The sequence below is a fragment of the Dendropsophus ebraccatus genome, chromosome 4, assembly GCF_027789765.1.
Source record: "Dendropsophus ebraccatus isolate aDenEbr1 chromosome 4, aDenEbr1.pat, whole genome shotgun sequence".
NCBI classification, from domain to species: domain Eukaryota; kingdom Metazoa; phylum Chordata; class Amphibia; order Anura; family Hylidae; genus Dendropsophus; species Dendropsophus ebraccatus.
In genome coordinates this window covers 127843638-127858554 of record NC_091457.1, presented here as the reverse complement: position 1 = coordinate 127858554, position 14917 = coordinate 127843638, and the positions used below count along the sequence as shown (strand labels likewise).

Below are 14917 nucleotides of genomic sequence, written 5' to 3'. Positions count from 1 at the left end.
CCCCCTGTAAGGAAATGTACATTTTACCACAGGGGATCCACATTTTGACACTACAATGAATTTATTGGCAATTTTCACTTGTAACTGGGTCTGTCATATTAACCCCAGTTATCGGGGGGATACAGCCCCTAATACTCAATGCAGAGCTGATCTTTATTTGCTAAGACAGAGCAGCCCCATCACCAGCCCAGCACCCGGCCATCACAGGAGGTGTATGAGGAAAATACTGCTGAATTTATCAAATTCTGTAAAATAAAAACTGGTGTAATCTACACATAACAACCAATTACAGGTCAGCACTGACCACTTGTAATATGAAACCTGTGCTGTGATTGGTTGCTGTGGTTAGTTTACACCGGCTTCTATTTTATACAGTGTGCCCCATGTGTTTTCTACTTTAGGAGACGACTGGGGTCTCAGTTGCCCCTAGCAACCAATCAGATTCCACCTTTCATTCCTCACAGACTCTTTGGAAAATGAAAGGTGGAATCTGATTGGTTGCTAGGGGCAACTGAGCCAGTTTCACTTTACACCATGTTTGATAAATCTCCCCAATGAATTGTCCTTCACATATGAATGGTGAGCGGCTGATGTAGCTTTTATCTGGTAACATATATGTGGTATTTATCAAGCTGTCTTACAGTAGGGATGTCCTCTGTTGCCCATAGCAACCATTCACAGCTCAGCTTTCAGATATTTATGTTCCCTGGTAAAATGAAAGCTGAACTGTGATTGGTTGTTACGGGCAACAGAGGATTTCCCTACTGTAAGGGCCCTATTCCACCGGACGATTATCGTTAGCATAATCGTTAACGATTAACGATCTCAAACGACCGCTATTGCGAAAGACCTGAAAAGGTTCACTCATTTCCATGGAACGATAATCGTTACTTATGATCGTAATTGCGATCGTTTTTTCTTCCGTATTTATTCGCTATTGCGTTCGTATCTATTGAGAACGACCGAACGATGTCTTATTCAATGCGAACGATTTGCGAACGTTTTGCGAACGAGCAACGATAAAAATAGGTCCAGGTCTTATAAAGCGATCAACGATTTCTCGTTCGGTCGTTAATCGTTACTGCATTTCAACCGAACGATTATCGTTTAGATTCGAACGATTTAACGATAATCTGAACGATAATCGTCCGGTGGAATAGGGCCCTAAGACAGCTTAATAAATCTCCAGGGTCTTTGGAATATATGGTGATTGTTTTGTAAACATTGTAAGACAGTGGCAGGTGATGTCATAGTGGGTATGTATGTCATAATAGGCATGTAGGTGATGTCATAATAGGTATGTATGTCATAATAGGTATGTAGGTGATGTCATAATAGGTATGTAGGTGATGTCACAGACAGCAAGCATTAGGTAAATGACGTTACGCTGTAACCCTTTCAGTTGTTCGCTGTCTCTTGGAGAGTTAGTGTCCAGCTTCTTCTGCTGAGTATCCTGCGATTACTTTCTAAGCATCGCTGCCTGAAGACTGAGAATCTCGGATTTTATCCAGTTCCAGTATGTTTTACCTAATCCTGCTATGCCTGATACTGAGTGGTTCTGCGGAGGGGAGGCCATATTTTAGAAAGCATCAAAAGGAAAAGACTATGGACGTTATGGACGTTATGGATGTTACGGACGTTATGGACGTAACCACCCACGTACAACCAGAACTAGAAGACAACGCTAATGTCCTGTTGAGCTCCTTAAAGGAAGAAACAGAGGAAGAAGACGTTAAAAATGGCATGGATACAGATTGGACAGATGATGTCTCGTATATTTGGATCCAGCTTTCTATCGCTGTTGTGGTGTTATCCATCGTATGTTGTGGAATCCTCTGGTTATTAAACTATTTATGGAAGAGATATGGAGATAAAATATCAATAGACAATTGTCTGCCTCCATAAAACAGGTAGAATGACATCTCAGCCTGTCACAAAGGAGCCTTTTTATTCTTATGCCTTATATTATTAATAAATATTCATCTTCAAAACTGCGGCTTGTGTGATTTATTAGCGCTTTCTATTCATTGAGGAGTTTATTTTTAATCATGTGACATGTATGTAATAAGACCTACCCACCAAGCCCATAAGCCTTATAGCTGCCTGCTGAGTTGTATGCATAACACTTATTGAGCACAGTATATACTGCCATCATAGTAATAGTGTGGTGTCCCACCACGAGTTTTACTGGTTTATACACCCCTCGCAAAAGCCTGTACTCCAAGTTTATGTGGTAATGAAGTAGTACCACAAGATGTCGCTATTGTTTATATATCCTTACAAGAAAAGAAGGTTTTATTTCTGATATTATGACTCTGGCACCTGTGATTATTGTTCTGGCACCTACACAGTAGATACCTCATCCTTGGGTCATCTCCCCTTTCTGTGGGTGGCGGTACCAATAGTCACAACTCCACTCTGGACCACCGTGATAAGTACCCATGGGACCCCATTAGAGTCCGTCAGGTCACCGACCACAGGGGAAAGGGTATAGCTCGCCACCTTTATCTAAAAGCAGAAACAGTTCTTAAAGTGACAGTACAGTCTTAGGGCCCTATCTGACAGATTTTTTTAGCCAAAGCCAGGAACGGACTATAAACAGAGAGCAGGTCATAAAGGAAAGACTGGATTTGTCCTTATTTCAAATCCATTGCTGGTTTTGGCTTCAAAAATCTATCAGAAAATCTGTCAGACATCTTTAGGTGTAATAGGGCCGTTAGGCACAAGTTCAGATAATAACGTTTTCACAGGGAGATTGGTTGCCAGCTTTTGTGTAACATACTGGTGATAGTTGTAATATAGGTTATACTTGAGATAGAAGATACTTGAGTTGTAAAAGTCTCTGAGATAGCTATATGTAGTTGAAAACTTGTTGTACAGATTAGGGGGGTACCAAGGGGCCTGTCTAGGTAGTGCATAACTTTGTCCAGGCAACTTTAGTGAATTGGGTTTGTTAGGGTTCTATTACATGGGACAATGGCAGCCCAATCAATAATGTAAACGTCATTTACTGATCCTATAACACAGCTCAATTATCTTATAACAAGGGCTGCACGAACATTGTTAGCGATGTCCGTGCAGCCTTTGGTCTAATCTGTTCAAACATAACCTCGCCCGCTGCAGCTTCTCTGAGCTGATATCAAAAGAAGGAATCCCGGCAACTCACCACTTAATCATCAAGTAGTTTATTTGGTAACATAACCATAATAGTGTGAACAGCAGAACGCGTTTCGGCGATGTGCCTTTGTCAACTGAAGTTGACAAAGGCACATCGCCGAAATGCGTTCTGCTGTTCACACTGTTATGGTTATGTTACTGAATAAACTACTTGATGATTAAGTGGTGAGTTGCCGGGACTCCTACTTTTTATTTGTGATGGAACTACGCTCCTTTCCTTGTGCACCACCTGCATATCACGGAGTGCCGCTCTGATTCCTTTCCATACTACGTTTTGTGTTCGTGCACCTGTGTGCAACAAGAGGCAGTTGACAAAGGCACATCGCCAAAACGCGTTCTGCTGTTCACACTATTATGGTTTTGTTACCGAATAAACTACTTGATGATTAAGTGGTGAGTTGCCGGGATTCCTACTTTTGATTTGTGCTGCGCCCGACGGTCTGCCGATGATTTAGCCGACTATCGCGCTGTGTAATGGGGCCCTTTACAGAATACTGCCTCTTGCTGGAAGAGTTCACAGAGTGCCAGATTCAGGAACACAAAGCCAGGAATGGATTTGAAAAGAGGAGAAATCTCAGTCTTTCCTTTATGACCTGTTCCCTGTTTATAGTCTGTTCCTGGTTTTGGCTTCAAAGATGTCAGATAAATCTGCCTGTGTAAACGCACCATTACCCAAAGCATTTGAGCAGTAGTCAGCGGGGTACTTTGGCTTAGACGCAACCTAACCAACACTCTGGGGAAGTCCTTATAGTCAACTGAAGGACTTCCTGAGAATACTTGTAGTGAAGATTGTTACCCCAGATGTATACATGGGGTGATTCCCCCTCATGGTAGTTGCCCCTCTTTAGTTTTTAGCAGGCCAATTTCTGAGGAAAAGCTTGCAAAGAAATACAGTCCTTGGAAGTTCTATTGAAGTGAATAATGCTTAATTGTGATACAGGACAAAACCTGAGGACAGGGGTGGTGCTGTTTAGGGTATGTGCACACTGAGTAATTTTGATGGAAACTCCGTTGCAGAATTTTCAGCTCGTGCCCGCTCGCGGACTGTGGCGGGTGCCCGAGCCTCCGTCCATGTCATAGACTCCATTCTATGCACATACCCTCAAAAGGAAAGTTGTTGTGCAATTTCTAATCCTGTATAACCTCTTTAAGAATCTGTTCATATCTGTTAAAGGGAACCATTCACCCCGTGGCCCCCGTTAGAAACAGACATACAGTGACATAAAGGTCAATATACTTACCACATCGCTCCCGGTCCCGTCCCGGATCTCGTTGTTGACACGGAGAAATCGCCGATTCTTCTTCTCGCGCCCATTATGGTAATGAGCGCCGCCGGCCCGAAGTCCAGCCTTCTCCCCGCCTCCGACACTTGATTGACGCCGGGTCTTCTTCCTCCTCGTCTTCTTTCTTCTCGCCGGATCCCGCGCAGGCGCCGTGACGGTCGTTTTCGGCGCATGCGCAGTTCACAATTGAAGCCGCTCTGCAGCTCCACTGTTTACTGCGCGTGCGCCGATTGGCTCGAACACGCATCCTGTTTACCGCGCAGGCGCAGAAGAGGTGACGAGACCATCGCAGCGGCGCCTGCGCGGGAATTCGGCAGAAGACTGAAGACTGAAGACGTCAATCAAGTTCCAGGAGGCGTGGATGGGCGGCGACGAGAAGAGGACCTCATGAATAAGTTGGACTCGTCCGTCGTTTCCTATGGACGTTGGACTCATCTCAGCTCATTACCATAATGGGCGGGAGAAGAAGAATCAGCGATTTCTCCGTGTCAACAACGAGATCCGGGACGGGACCGGGAGCGATATGGTAAGTATATTGACCTTTATGTCACTGTATGTCTGTTTCTAATGGGGGCCACGGGGTGAATGGTTCCCTTTAAGCAATTGCAGATCTGATGCTGCTGATTTCATCAATGTTGACGCCTAAAATCAGCAACATCAGATCCAGAGCAAATTAAAGTGTCACTGTTGTTACAAAAAAAAAGTTGACATGTCAATTCATTGGGTGGTTTGTGGGTTGGGATTGAAAAATCACATTAAAGGGGTTATCCAGTGCTACAAAAACGTGGCCACTTTCTTTCAGAGACAGCCCCACTCTTGTCTCTAGTTCAGGTGCGGTTTGCAATTAAGGGTATGTTCGCATCTCGTTTTTCTCCACATGTCGGGCTACACTTCAGGATTCATAGTTAAAAGAATGCGGCGGTGCAGCCCGACGTGCGGCAGACGGCCACATGACAGCCACATTGACTTTGAATGAGCAGGACAGAGTCATTATGTGACTGTGTTCTGCTCATTTGCGGGACGTACACTGCTTTTGTGCAGGACTCAAAAGCGTGGTTGACTACGCTTTTGAGTCCTGCACAAAAGCAGTGTACGTCCCGCAAATGAGCAGAACGTTGTCACATAATGACTGAGAAAAACGAGATGTGAACATACCCTAAGCTCCACTCACTTCAATGGAACTGAGCAGCAAAACCTCGCCCAAGCTGGAGACAAGAGTGTGGCTGTCTCTGGAAGAAAGTGGCCATGTTTTTGTAGCGCTGGATAACCCCTTCAAGTCAGTGGGACAACCAATACTTCAAGTGGAACCCACCACACGGACTTTGCTTAAAATTCCTTGCTTATTCAGTAGTTTGTACATACCCTTACACAGTGCAGAGACAGCTGGACAGGCAGCTGTTTACATGAGGGAAGGGAAGGAGGGGGAGATGGAGAGAACAGCTCACACACAGTTTTATGTGTCTTCAGCAGAAGGAAGCAGGCTTAGAACTGGGGGAAGGAGACTGAAAAGGTAATGACATGTAGGGAATGAATTGTTAGTCTCTAGGAGGTGCGAGGATTTAACATGTTTTTTGGGATGCCCCTTTAAGTTGGAATACTACTTAAAGGGGTTATCCAGCGCTACAAAAACATGGCCACTTTTACCCCTACTGCTGTCTCTAGTTCAGGTGCGGTTTGCAATTAAGCTGCATTTACTTCAATGGAACTGAGTTTCAAAACCCCACCCAAACTGGAGACAACAGTAGGGGGAAAGTGGCCATGTTTTTGTAGCGCTGGATAACCCCTTTAAATGAAATTAAAACAAAGCTGCAATACCAGGCACAGCCACTAGTAAATATGTGGCACTGTGCAGTATTCTCTTTACACTGCAATGCTGACAGATGCTGCTCCTTTTTTCATCACAGGTGCTAGGACCGGTAGTGCTACTACTCCATATATCTGATACTAAAAAACAAATGGCCCCAAAAAAATAAATCCAACTTATGCAATCCATTTTTCTACTGATGTCAGTTTACCTAAAATGCATAAATTGCACTGGTTATTAACCAGTCAAAAGTGTCCACACTTCTTCAGTGTCCCTATCATGCTGACCATAATCACTTAGGATCAATTCATTCGAAGATCAGCTGTAAAATAATCTTTTAAAACCCATCTCAGAATTGAACCAGTGGCAGAAAGTGTGAAGTCTCCTGCGATCCTGCGATACTCTGCGGACATGGGCTGTGGGCCATCAGCTGAGGCTGGTAAGAGTGATATATATATATATATATATATATACATATATATATATATATATATATATATATATATTTATCTTCATATTTATATTGTATTGGTCTGTTTGATGACTTGGTAAAACACCAGTAAAAAAGATCTTATTATTACATGATTATGCTATGTGATATGTAGGTATTGTCATATACATATATTATCATATTCATTGGTTTTCAATGTGTTGTTTTCTGACATCTTTATAATAGAATAAGAAGTATCTGGTATTTCTGTTTGTTTCAGTTGCAAGAGAACATAGAGGAGGAGACTGGTAAGCTGATTTTATTTTATAATATTTTACATGTTTGCTATTATAACCAATAATTGTGTATAGTTGATGATTTATGGCTGTGATTTTATGGATTTTACTATGCATGTGACCTGCAGGGCGGATTTTAAATTGTCATTTCACTCCTTTAAATTTAGCTATATCTAAGCTATATATAGAATAGTCACACATATTTTGGGTTAAAGAGAACCTGACAGAATTACCCCCTTCAGGACCAGGCTAATTTTCGTTTTTTGTTTTCGTATTTTCCTCCTTTTGCTTAAAAGGCCATAACAGTTGCATTTTTACACCTACAGACCCACATGAGCCCTTATTTTTTGCATCACTAATTGTACTTTGCAATGACAGGCAGAATTTTTGCATAAAATATGCTGCGAAACCAGAAAAAAATGATACGCGCTGTAAAATTGAAGAAAAAAAAATGCTATTCTTTTTTTTTTTGGGGGGGGGGGGCTTCGTTTTTACGCCGCGTGTCCTATGGAAAAACTCACATGTTATATATGTTCCTCAAGTCGGTACGATTACAATATGTAACATGTATAACTTTTATTTTATCTGATGGCTTGTAAAAAATTCAAACCATTGTTAACAAATATATGTTCCTTAAAATCGCTCTATTCCTTTTATCCTTTGGTCTATGGGGCTGTCTAATGTGTGATTTCTTGCGCCATGATGTGTTCTTTCTATCGGTACCTTGATTGCGCATATGCAACTTTTTGATCGCTTTTTATTACAATTTTTCGGGATTTGATGCAACCAAAAATGAGTAATTTTGCACTTTAGCTTAGGAGTCCAGTGGGCGGTCCTTCTGAGTGACTGACTCCTAAACCCAGAATGAGCAGAGGTTTACATGCATACATTTCTAGTTTTGTTCAGTCTTTTCCCACAAAAATATATATCAGTCTGCTCATCTTATTTTGTTTAGATCCGATGATGTTGTTTGTTGTTGTTGTTATTGTTTTATTCTATCATATTTGTTGTACTCTCCTTACTTTTAGGAACGACAGTGAAGGCAGGTAAGATGAATGATTTATCTACTCCCACAGTAATGTATCCAGAATGATTGCTGTCACCATTACAGAAGTTTATTAGATACTATTATAACGTTACATGTTTAGACCCAATGATGTGGTGCTGTATTTACTTATATACAATCTCTGCAAGCAACTTACTGATATCATAGCATTAAAACTTGATACAGCATAGACACCTACAGCAACATTACAATATACATTTGTACATATTTTTTTTAGTAATGGCCCAAATGTCATGTGACCAGTGTCTAACTAGGGAGAAATTGATTTCTATGTGCAGGTTCTAAACCAGAGTTGTAAGAGAAGGTTCTCTAGTGATGTTATTACATGGGGGTATTAACCAAAACAAGGTTTTTTTTGAAACGTCCCACACTTGGCGCTGGTCTTTTCCCATGCAGCGGCTCGGAGCACTGGTGGCAGGCCCGCTGCCCCCCAGTGTGACCATATCCCCTCTACTCTATTGATTCAAATGGAGCCGCGTCACAGAGGGGAGGGGATATCGTCACACTGGGGGGTGGCAGGCCCGCCCCCAGGGCACTGAGGCGGGAAAACACTGGCACCAAGCACATAAACCGGACAGCCTTTGCAAAAAAGGACTGCGGGGTCCCAAGCACGCAACAATCTACTTATGTACCTGTGATACATTTGCTTTAAGAATAGATTATTATTGGTGTCTAGAGATGAGTGAACCTGAAGCTCACTCAGTGGATGAAGCAATGAATTACCGGTGGCTGAACAAGTTGGATACAGCCCTAGGGAGTCCTGGAGAACATAAATACAGCCATAAGCGATTATGTTTCCCACAATGTAAAAATAAAGGCATAAAATGGCCGTTATTTGCCTTTATTTCCTACATTGTGGGAACATAGCCTATGGCTCTATATATGTATATAGATAACCACCCAAACAAATAGCTGTACCCACAAAGTATTTTACTATTTGAAAGTGTTACTCTATCAATACTACTGTATGTAATACCTTGTATGTATATAGATATTAGCTGGAATGGTATAGAATTACTAAAATATAATACCAGGGCCAGAAAAAATTACTTCAGAGATGATACAAAGACATTGCAGTCATTTGACTTTTGGGTCATAAACCTGCAACAAGTATTTGATCTGAAATATAGTTTGCCGGTCCTGGAGGTAGTGCCATCACTGTATCACTGCCATTCACATTATAGATCCTGATTTACGTTCACATAGCACCATCTAGAGGCTAAATTATGCAAATGCACAATTATGTTTAAAATGCGTTGTACAAGAGCTCCATCTAGTCACACAACAGATTTTGCAGGATCACTATTGTAAATTTAAAAAATCCCATTAATGTATGGAAAACTAGTAGTTAGTTCCATAAAACTAAGAAAAATTATTGATTACGAATATAACCTATATATAAGCAAGTTCTTACTTATATCATAAATAGCTGCTGAACCCAGCAGCATCTTCAGGGTTCTGTTCACTGTACACAGGGACCCGAAAAAGATGGAGCCTTCACCTGGTGTCCAAAGGGGCTGCTCATCCTAGAGCAGGGAAAGGGTATGCACTTCAGTAATACAGGGGATTGTGCCCATTCAGATCGCTGAATTATCCAGTCATTCACCCATGGTGCTGATTGCCATTATATGTTGAATGTATCAGATTGTTTTAATGTATCAATGTTCAGATTGTTTGTTCTTCAAAAAAATGACTTGTTGTTTGTGACCTAATTGTCTTTTTAACTTTCCAAAAATGGCACAGGCCGCCAACGCAGACCACCCATGTATCCAATGAGCCAGGAGGGGATGACGTACAGGAAGAAGGAACTAGGTAGTTTCTCTAATGGCTATTTCTAGTTTTATCTACTTTTGGGCTGGGTTCAAACTACGTATATTTCAGTCAGTATTGTGGTCCTCATATTGCAACCAAAACCAGGAGTGGATTAAAAACACAGAAAGGATCTGTTCACACAATGTTGAAATTGAGTGGATGGCGGCCATTTAATGGCAAATCTTTGCTGTTATTTTAAAACAACGGCTGTTATATTGAAATAATGGCCGTTATTTACTGTTATATGGCGGCCATCCACTCAATTTCAACATTGTGTGGACAGATCCTTTCTGTGTTTTTAATCCACTCCTGGTTTTGGTTGCTATGAGGATCACAATACTGACTGAAATATACGTAGTGTGAACCCAGCCTTAGGGTACATTCCCATGTACCATATCACAGAGGATTGCACTCTGCTAGTTTAGCAGTCTAATTTGCTGTGATTCTGTTATTAAAGGGTATTCTTATTATTTAAAACAACATCCTGCATCCTGCTAGGGCTGTAAAATAACTACAACATACTCACCCTGCTCCACCTCAATGTCTCAGTTTACCTCCCTAAATGACACACTTTTCCTTCTCTGATAATCGGGTTCTCTATTTGAAACATTAGCAGTGGAGCAGGGAGAGTGCATCATCAGGGGAAGTAAACTGTGGCATCGGGGCAGAACAGGGTGAGGTGAATATACTAAAGGCTGCAGTATGTAAATCATTCACAGTACATAAATACAGTGAAATGTCTTAAATCTTGTATCAGTGAACCCTGAACAATGTCAGCTTATCAAGTTGGAAAGATATAATATAGACAACCCAAAACAAAGTGCTACAATACAATACAGTACAGTGGCGGATTATAATGTGAGCGGTCCAAACCACCCACATCTGATCTCACTTCAGCTGTATATCACTTAGGGACCCAACGTACAATCCTCCAGGAGGCCCCTGAGTGATGTACAGCTGCAGGGCCACCCCCTGGTGATCGCACATCCCTTGTTCTCTCTTCCGGCATGGGCAGTGTCTGTAACACATGCATGGGGGAGGTGAATTTTGTTTTTGCTCTATTCTATTTATTTGTTTATTAAAGGGGGTGCTTCACTGGGCCCATCTACTAAAGGGGGACTATACTAGGAGACATTTATTAAAGGAAGAACTATACAGGGGGCCATATACTGACTGAGGGCTATCTACTAAAAGGGGGACTATACTGAGGGCCATATACTAAAGAGGGGAGTATACTGGGGCCATCTACTAAAGGTGGGACTATAATGGGGGCCATCGACTGAATGGGGGCCATCTACTAAAGGGAGGACTGCACTAGGGCCATGAACTAAAGGGGGGGCTATAAAGGGGACCATTTACTGAAAGGGTAACTACACAGGGGACATCTACTAAAGGGGGGACTACATAGGGTGCCATCTACTAAAGGGGGAGCTACACAGGGGACCATCTATTATAGGGGCTGCACCGAAGGCTATCTACTGACTGGGGGCCATCTATTAAAGGAGGACTACACTGGGGGTCATATACTGACTGGGGGACATCTACCAAAAGGGGGACTATAATGGGGACCATCTATAAAAAGGGGAATACATGGGGGGGCCATATACTGACTGGGGGCCATCTACTAAAGGGGGAACTATAGTGGGGAACTAAACAGGGGACCATCTACTGAAGGAGGAACTACACAGGGGACCATCTACTAAAGAGGAGACTACATTGGGTGCCATCTACTATATGGAGATCTACACAGGGGGCCATCTATTATAGGAACTGCATTAAAGGCGATCTACTGACTGAAGGCAATCTATCAAAGAGAGACTACACTGGGGGGCCATATACTGACTAGGGACCATCTACTAAAGAGGAGACTACACTGGGTGCCATCTACTATAAGGAGTTATACACAGGGGGGGCATCTATTATAGAAACTGCATTGAAGGCCATCTACTGACTGGGGGCCCTCTATCAAAGGGGGACTGGATGGCCAACCCAAGGCCCAGGATACAGTACATTTATCCTCCAGTAATATAGTGCGATATTTAGTTATGTCTGCACAGCCTTCTGCTCTTCCTGGTCCTGCAGGGTGTCTAGCAGTACTTTTTTCTGTACTATTAGTTGTCAGATTTAAGTAATTTTACTTTATATAACAAAATAGATACTTTGTACAGATTTCATCAGTGACTTTTACTAAAGTGTAAATCACAAGAATACAAGCAACACAGACTAACTGTGTATCTAATACCTATATTTGTAGTTACTAATATCCTTCTCATATTTCCTATACATGCTATCTATAGGACAGATGGTAAGAGACATGTTTATATACTGTATTTACTGTAAGACGCCAAATGCTTCCAAGTTGAACGCTACATTCATTGCGGGGCCATTGCATCCCCGTTCTAATCATCGGTGGGGGTCTCAGTAGTTGGACCCCCCAGCAATCAGATTGTGATCCCCATGTTCCTATGGATATCCTGTGTGGTATATGTTTAGTTTACATGGGCTCCCATAAGCCACACTGTCAGGCCTATGGTATACAGATGAATATGTCAGTATTATTACCATTTTTAACTATTATTACTATTTCGCAGGTAACAATGCTTAAATCTAAATTGCAAAATACTTGAAGAATGGAAAGAGGACAAGGCCAAATGGATTGGAGTTTCATTTGCTTCCTGTGACGAATAACATCAATAAAAACAAACAAAAAAGAATTTCTAAATAAACTTATTGCTGATTTGCGTTATGCTTATTTTGAATAACTGAAAAAAGAAAGAGATAGAATAACACGCCCATCTCTGATAATGATTAAAATACATACATCTTTATTTAGACCTACACAAAACGTTCAAAGGCTGTATACAGACAAACAAAGAGGGGAGAGGGCCTGATATGTGTAAGGTATTAGCAACATGCCTGGAGTAAATGACCATAAATGAGGGCAATGGTATTGCAAGAGATCCTGACACCTAACCCTACCCCACAAGTTTCATCCGTAAAATGTTGACTTCTCTAGGGGTGTTCATGTCCAAATGTATGTGAATTAATATACAACAAGGAGACAATACTCCCCATTGTAATAATAACAATACCCCTCAGTATTCCACCTCAGTATTGTCTCCCCATTGTATATTGATTCACAAACATATACAGGGTCAGATTAAGGTTGGTTGAGGTCCAGGGCGACAATATTGTTGGGTGCCCTCCATATTGTCCCCCTAAAAATAAACTGTACAGTGATCTATACAGATGGCTGCTTACTGTAGGGGAATTAGCACCTACCCTCCTCGCCGGATTTTTCTAGGAAGAAGCAGTATGGGTATTTTGGCTTAGAGCAGTATTGCCCAGCCCTTTTTTTTTTTTACCTCAGGGCTGAATAATGGTGGCTGATGAAGTTGAATGCAGCCATAGGGAGTGCGGGAAATATTGATACAGTGATAGGCCATAGGCTGTATCCATGTTTTCCATGCCGAATGATCGATCTCAAGCATGCTCAAGAAAACACAACATACAGGGCACCTATAAACCTTTAGAGGTGAACACACACACGATTTAATGCAAGCGAGAGGAATAGCAGGGTTGCCCTCTGTTAGTGTCGGACTGGCCCACCAGAGGATCCTCCGCTGAGCCCCCAGCTTTAGAACCTGCATTGAATTTTTAGTAAATCTATCCTATGTGATAAAAAGAGAAAAACTGTGTAGCTCAGCAACTTGGCAAGCAATCACAGCTCAGCTTTTAGTTCTCAAATTGCTCTGGTAAAATGCTGTGATTGGTTGTTATGGTTGTTTTAAGTCACACAGATAAGTCGGACAGTTAAACACATCCAGGCTCCTGTGTCTACGTTTTTAGCTGATAAGGCTAGGTTCACACTGGCGTCATTCTCTCCGCCGCAGTTCCGTTTCCCTGTTCCGTTTTAAAACTACATAAATGGAATCTGACGAATCCATCCAAAGCCCATTCATTTGTATTTTTATTGTGCTCCGTTTGCATGTAATCCATCAGTGTTTCCTTTTTTTAATGGAAAAAAAATCCTGCATGCAGCTTTTTTAATTTGTTAAAAAAAAGAAGAAAGAAACACGAATGTAAAGTGCACTTCCGGTTTTCATTTTTATTTTTTATCATTATAATCAGTAAGGAAGGATCTAAACAGAAGGTATTTCCGTCCGTTTACAAGTCATCAGTTTTCATCAGTTTTCTCACTGAGCATGCACAGAAAAAGTGAGAAACCAAAGAAAAATAAACTGATATGCAAACGGATGCTCATTGAAGCTAACTGATGTAAAATAGTCAGTTTTTTAACCCCTTAGCGACCCATGACGTACCTGGTACGTCATGGTGAAACGGGGGGTGTTCAGAGTGGGGTCCCGGCGGGACCCCGCTCTGAACGGCACCGCTCCCGGCTGCAATCTGCAGCCGGGGAGCGCCTCTATTTGCCGGCGCAGGTCCCGTTGCCGCGCCAGCTAATTAAGCACTCCAATGCAGCTGTCAAACCTGACAGCCGCTTTGAAGGGCTTTATACACAATATCCCTGGTGTCTAGTGGGACTGATCACATCGCACTGGGGGGAGATTCGTTCTTCTGCCCGTGCTGGGCCTCAGCGTCGCAAAGATGCTGATCCAGGCTCAGCAATAGATTGCTATGGCCTGCAGCAGGCCAAAGCAATCTATGACCGATCTAATCGATCTTTGCTGTGTATATACACAGCATTGATCTCTATGAGAGATCATTGCTGTGTATATATAAGTCCCCCAAAGGGGCTTCTAGTTCATGTAAAAATAGTAAAAAAGTGTTTTTATTAATAAAAAAAAAATCCCCTCCCCTAATAAAAGTCCAAATCACCCCTCTTTTCCCATTTTATAAATATAAATTAATAAATAAAATAACAACAATAAACATGTTTGCTACCGCCGTGCACGTAATCGTCCGAACTATTAATTAATCACATTCCTGATCTCGCACGGTAAACGGCGTCAGCGCCAAAAAATCCTAAAGTGCAAAATTGCGCATTTTTGGTCGCATCAAATCCAGAATAAATGTAATAAAAAGCGA

At 41.9% G+C, this 14917-nt stretch overlaps 1 long non-coding RNA gene across 1 annotated transcript; it reads left to right on the top strand.

Moving 5' to 3' along the window:
• The first annotated feature begins 6296 nt into the window (after positions 1-6296).
• Positions 6297-12605, top strand: LOC138789932 (uncharacterized). Its single transcript, XR_011362817.1, has 4 exons — positions 6297-6703; positions 6975-7002; positions 9800-9868; positions 12460-12605. It is a non-coding gene; the product is annotated as an uncharacterized lncRNA (long non-coding RNA).
• The last annotated feature ends 2312 nt before the right edge of the window (positions 12606-14917 follow it).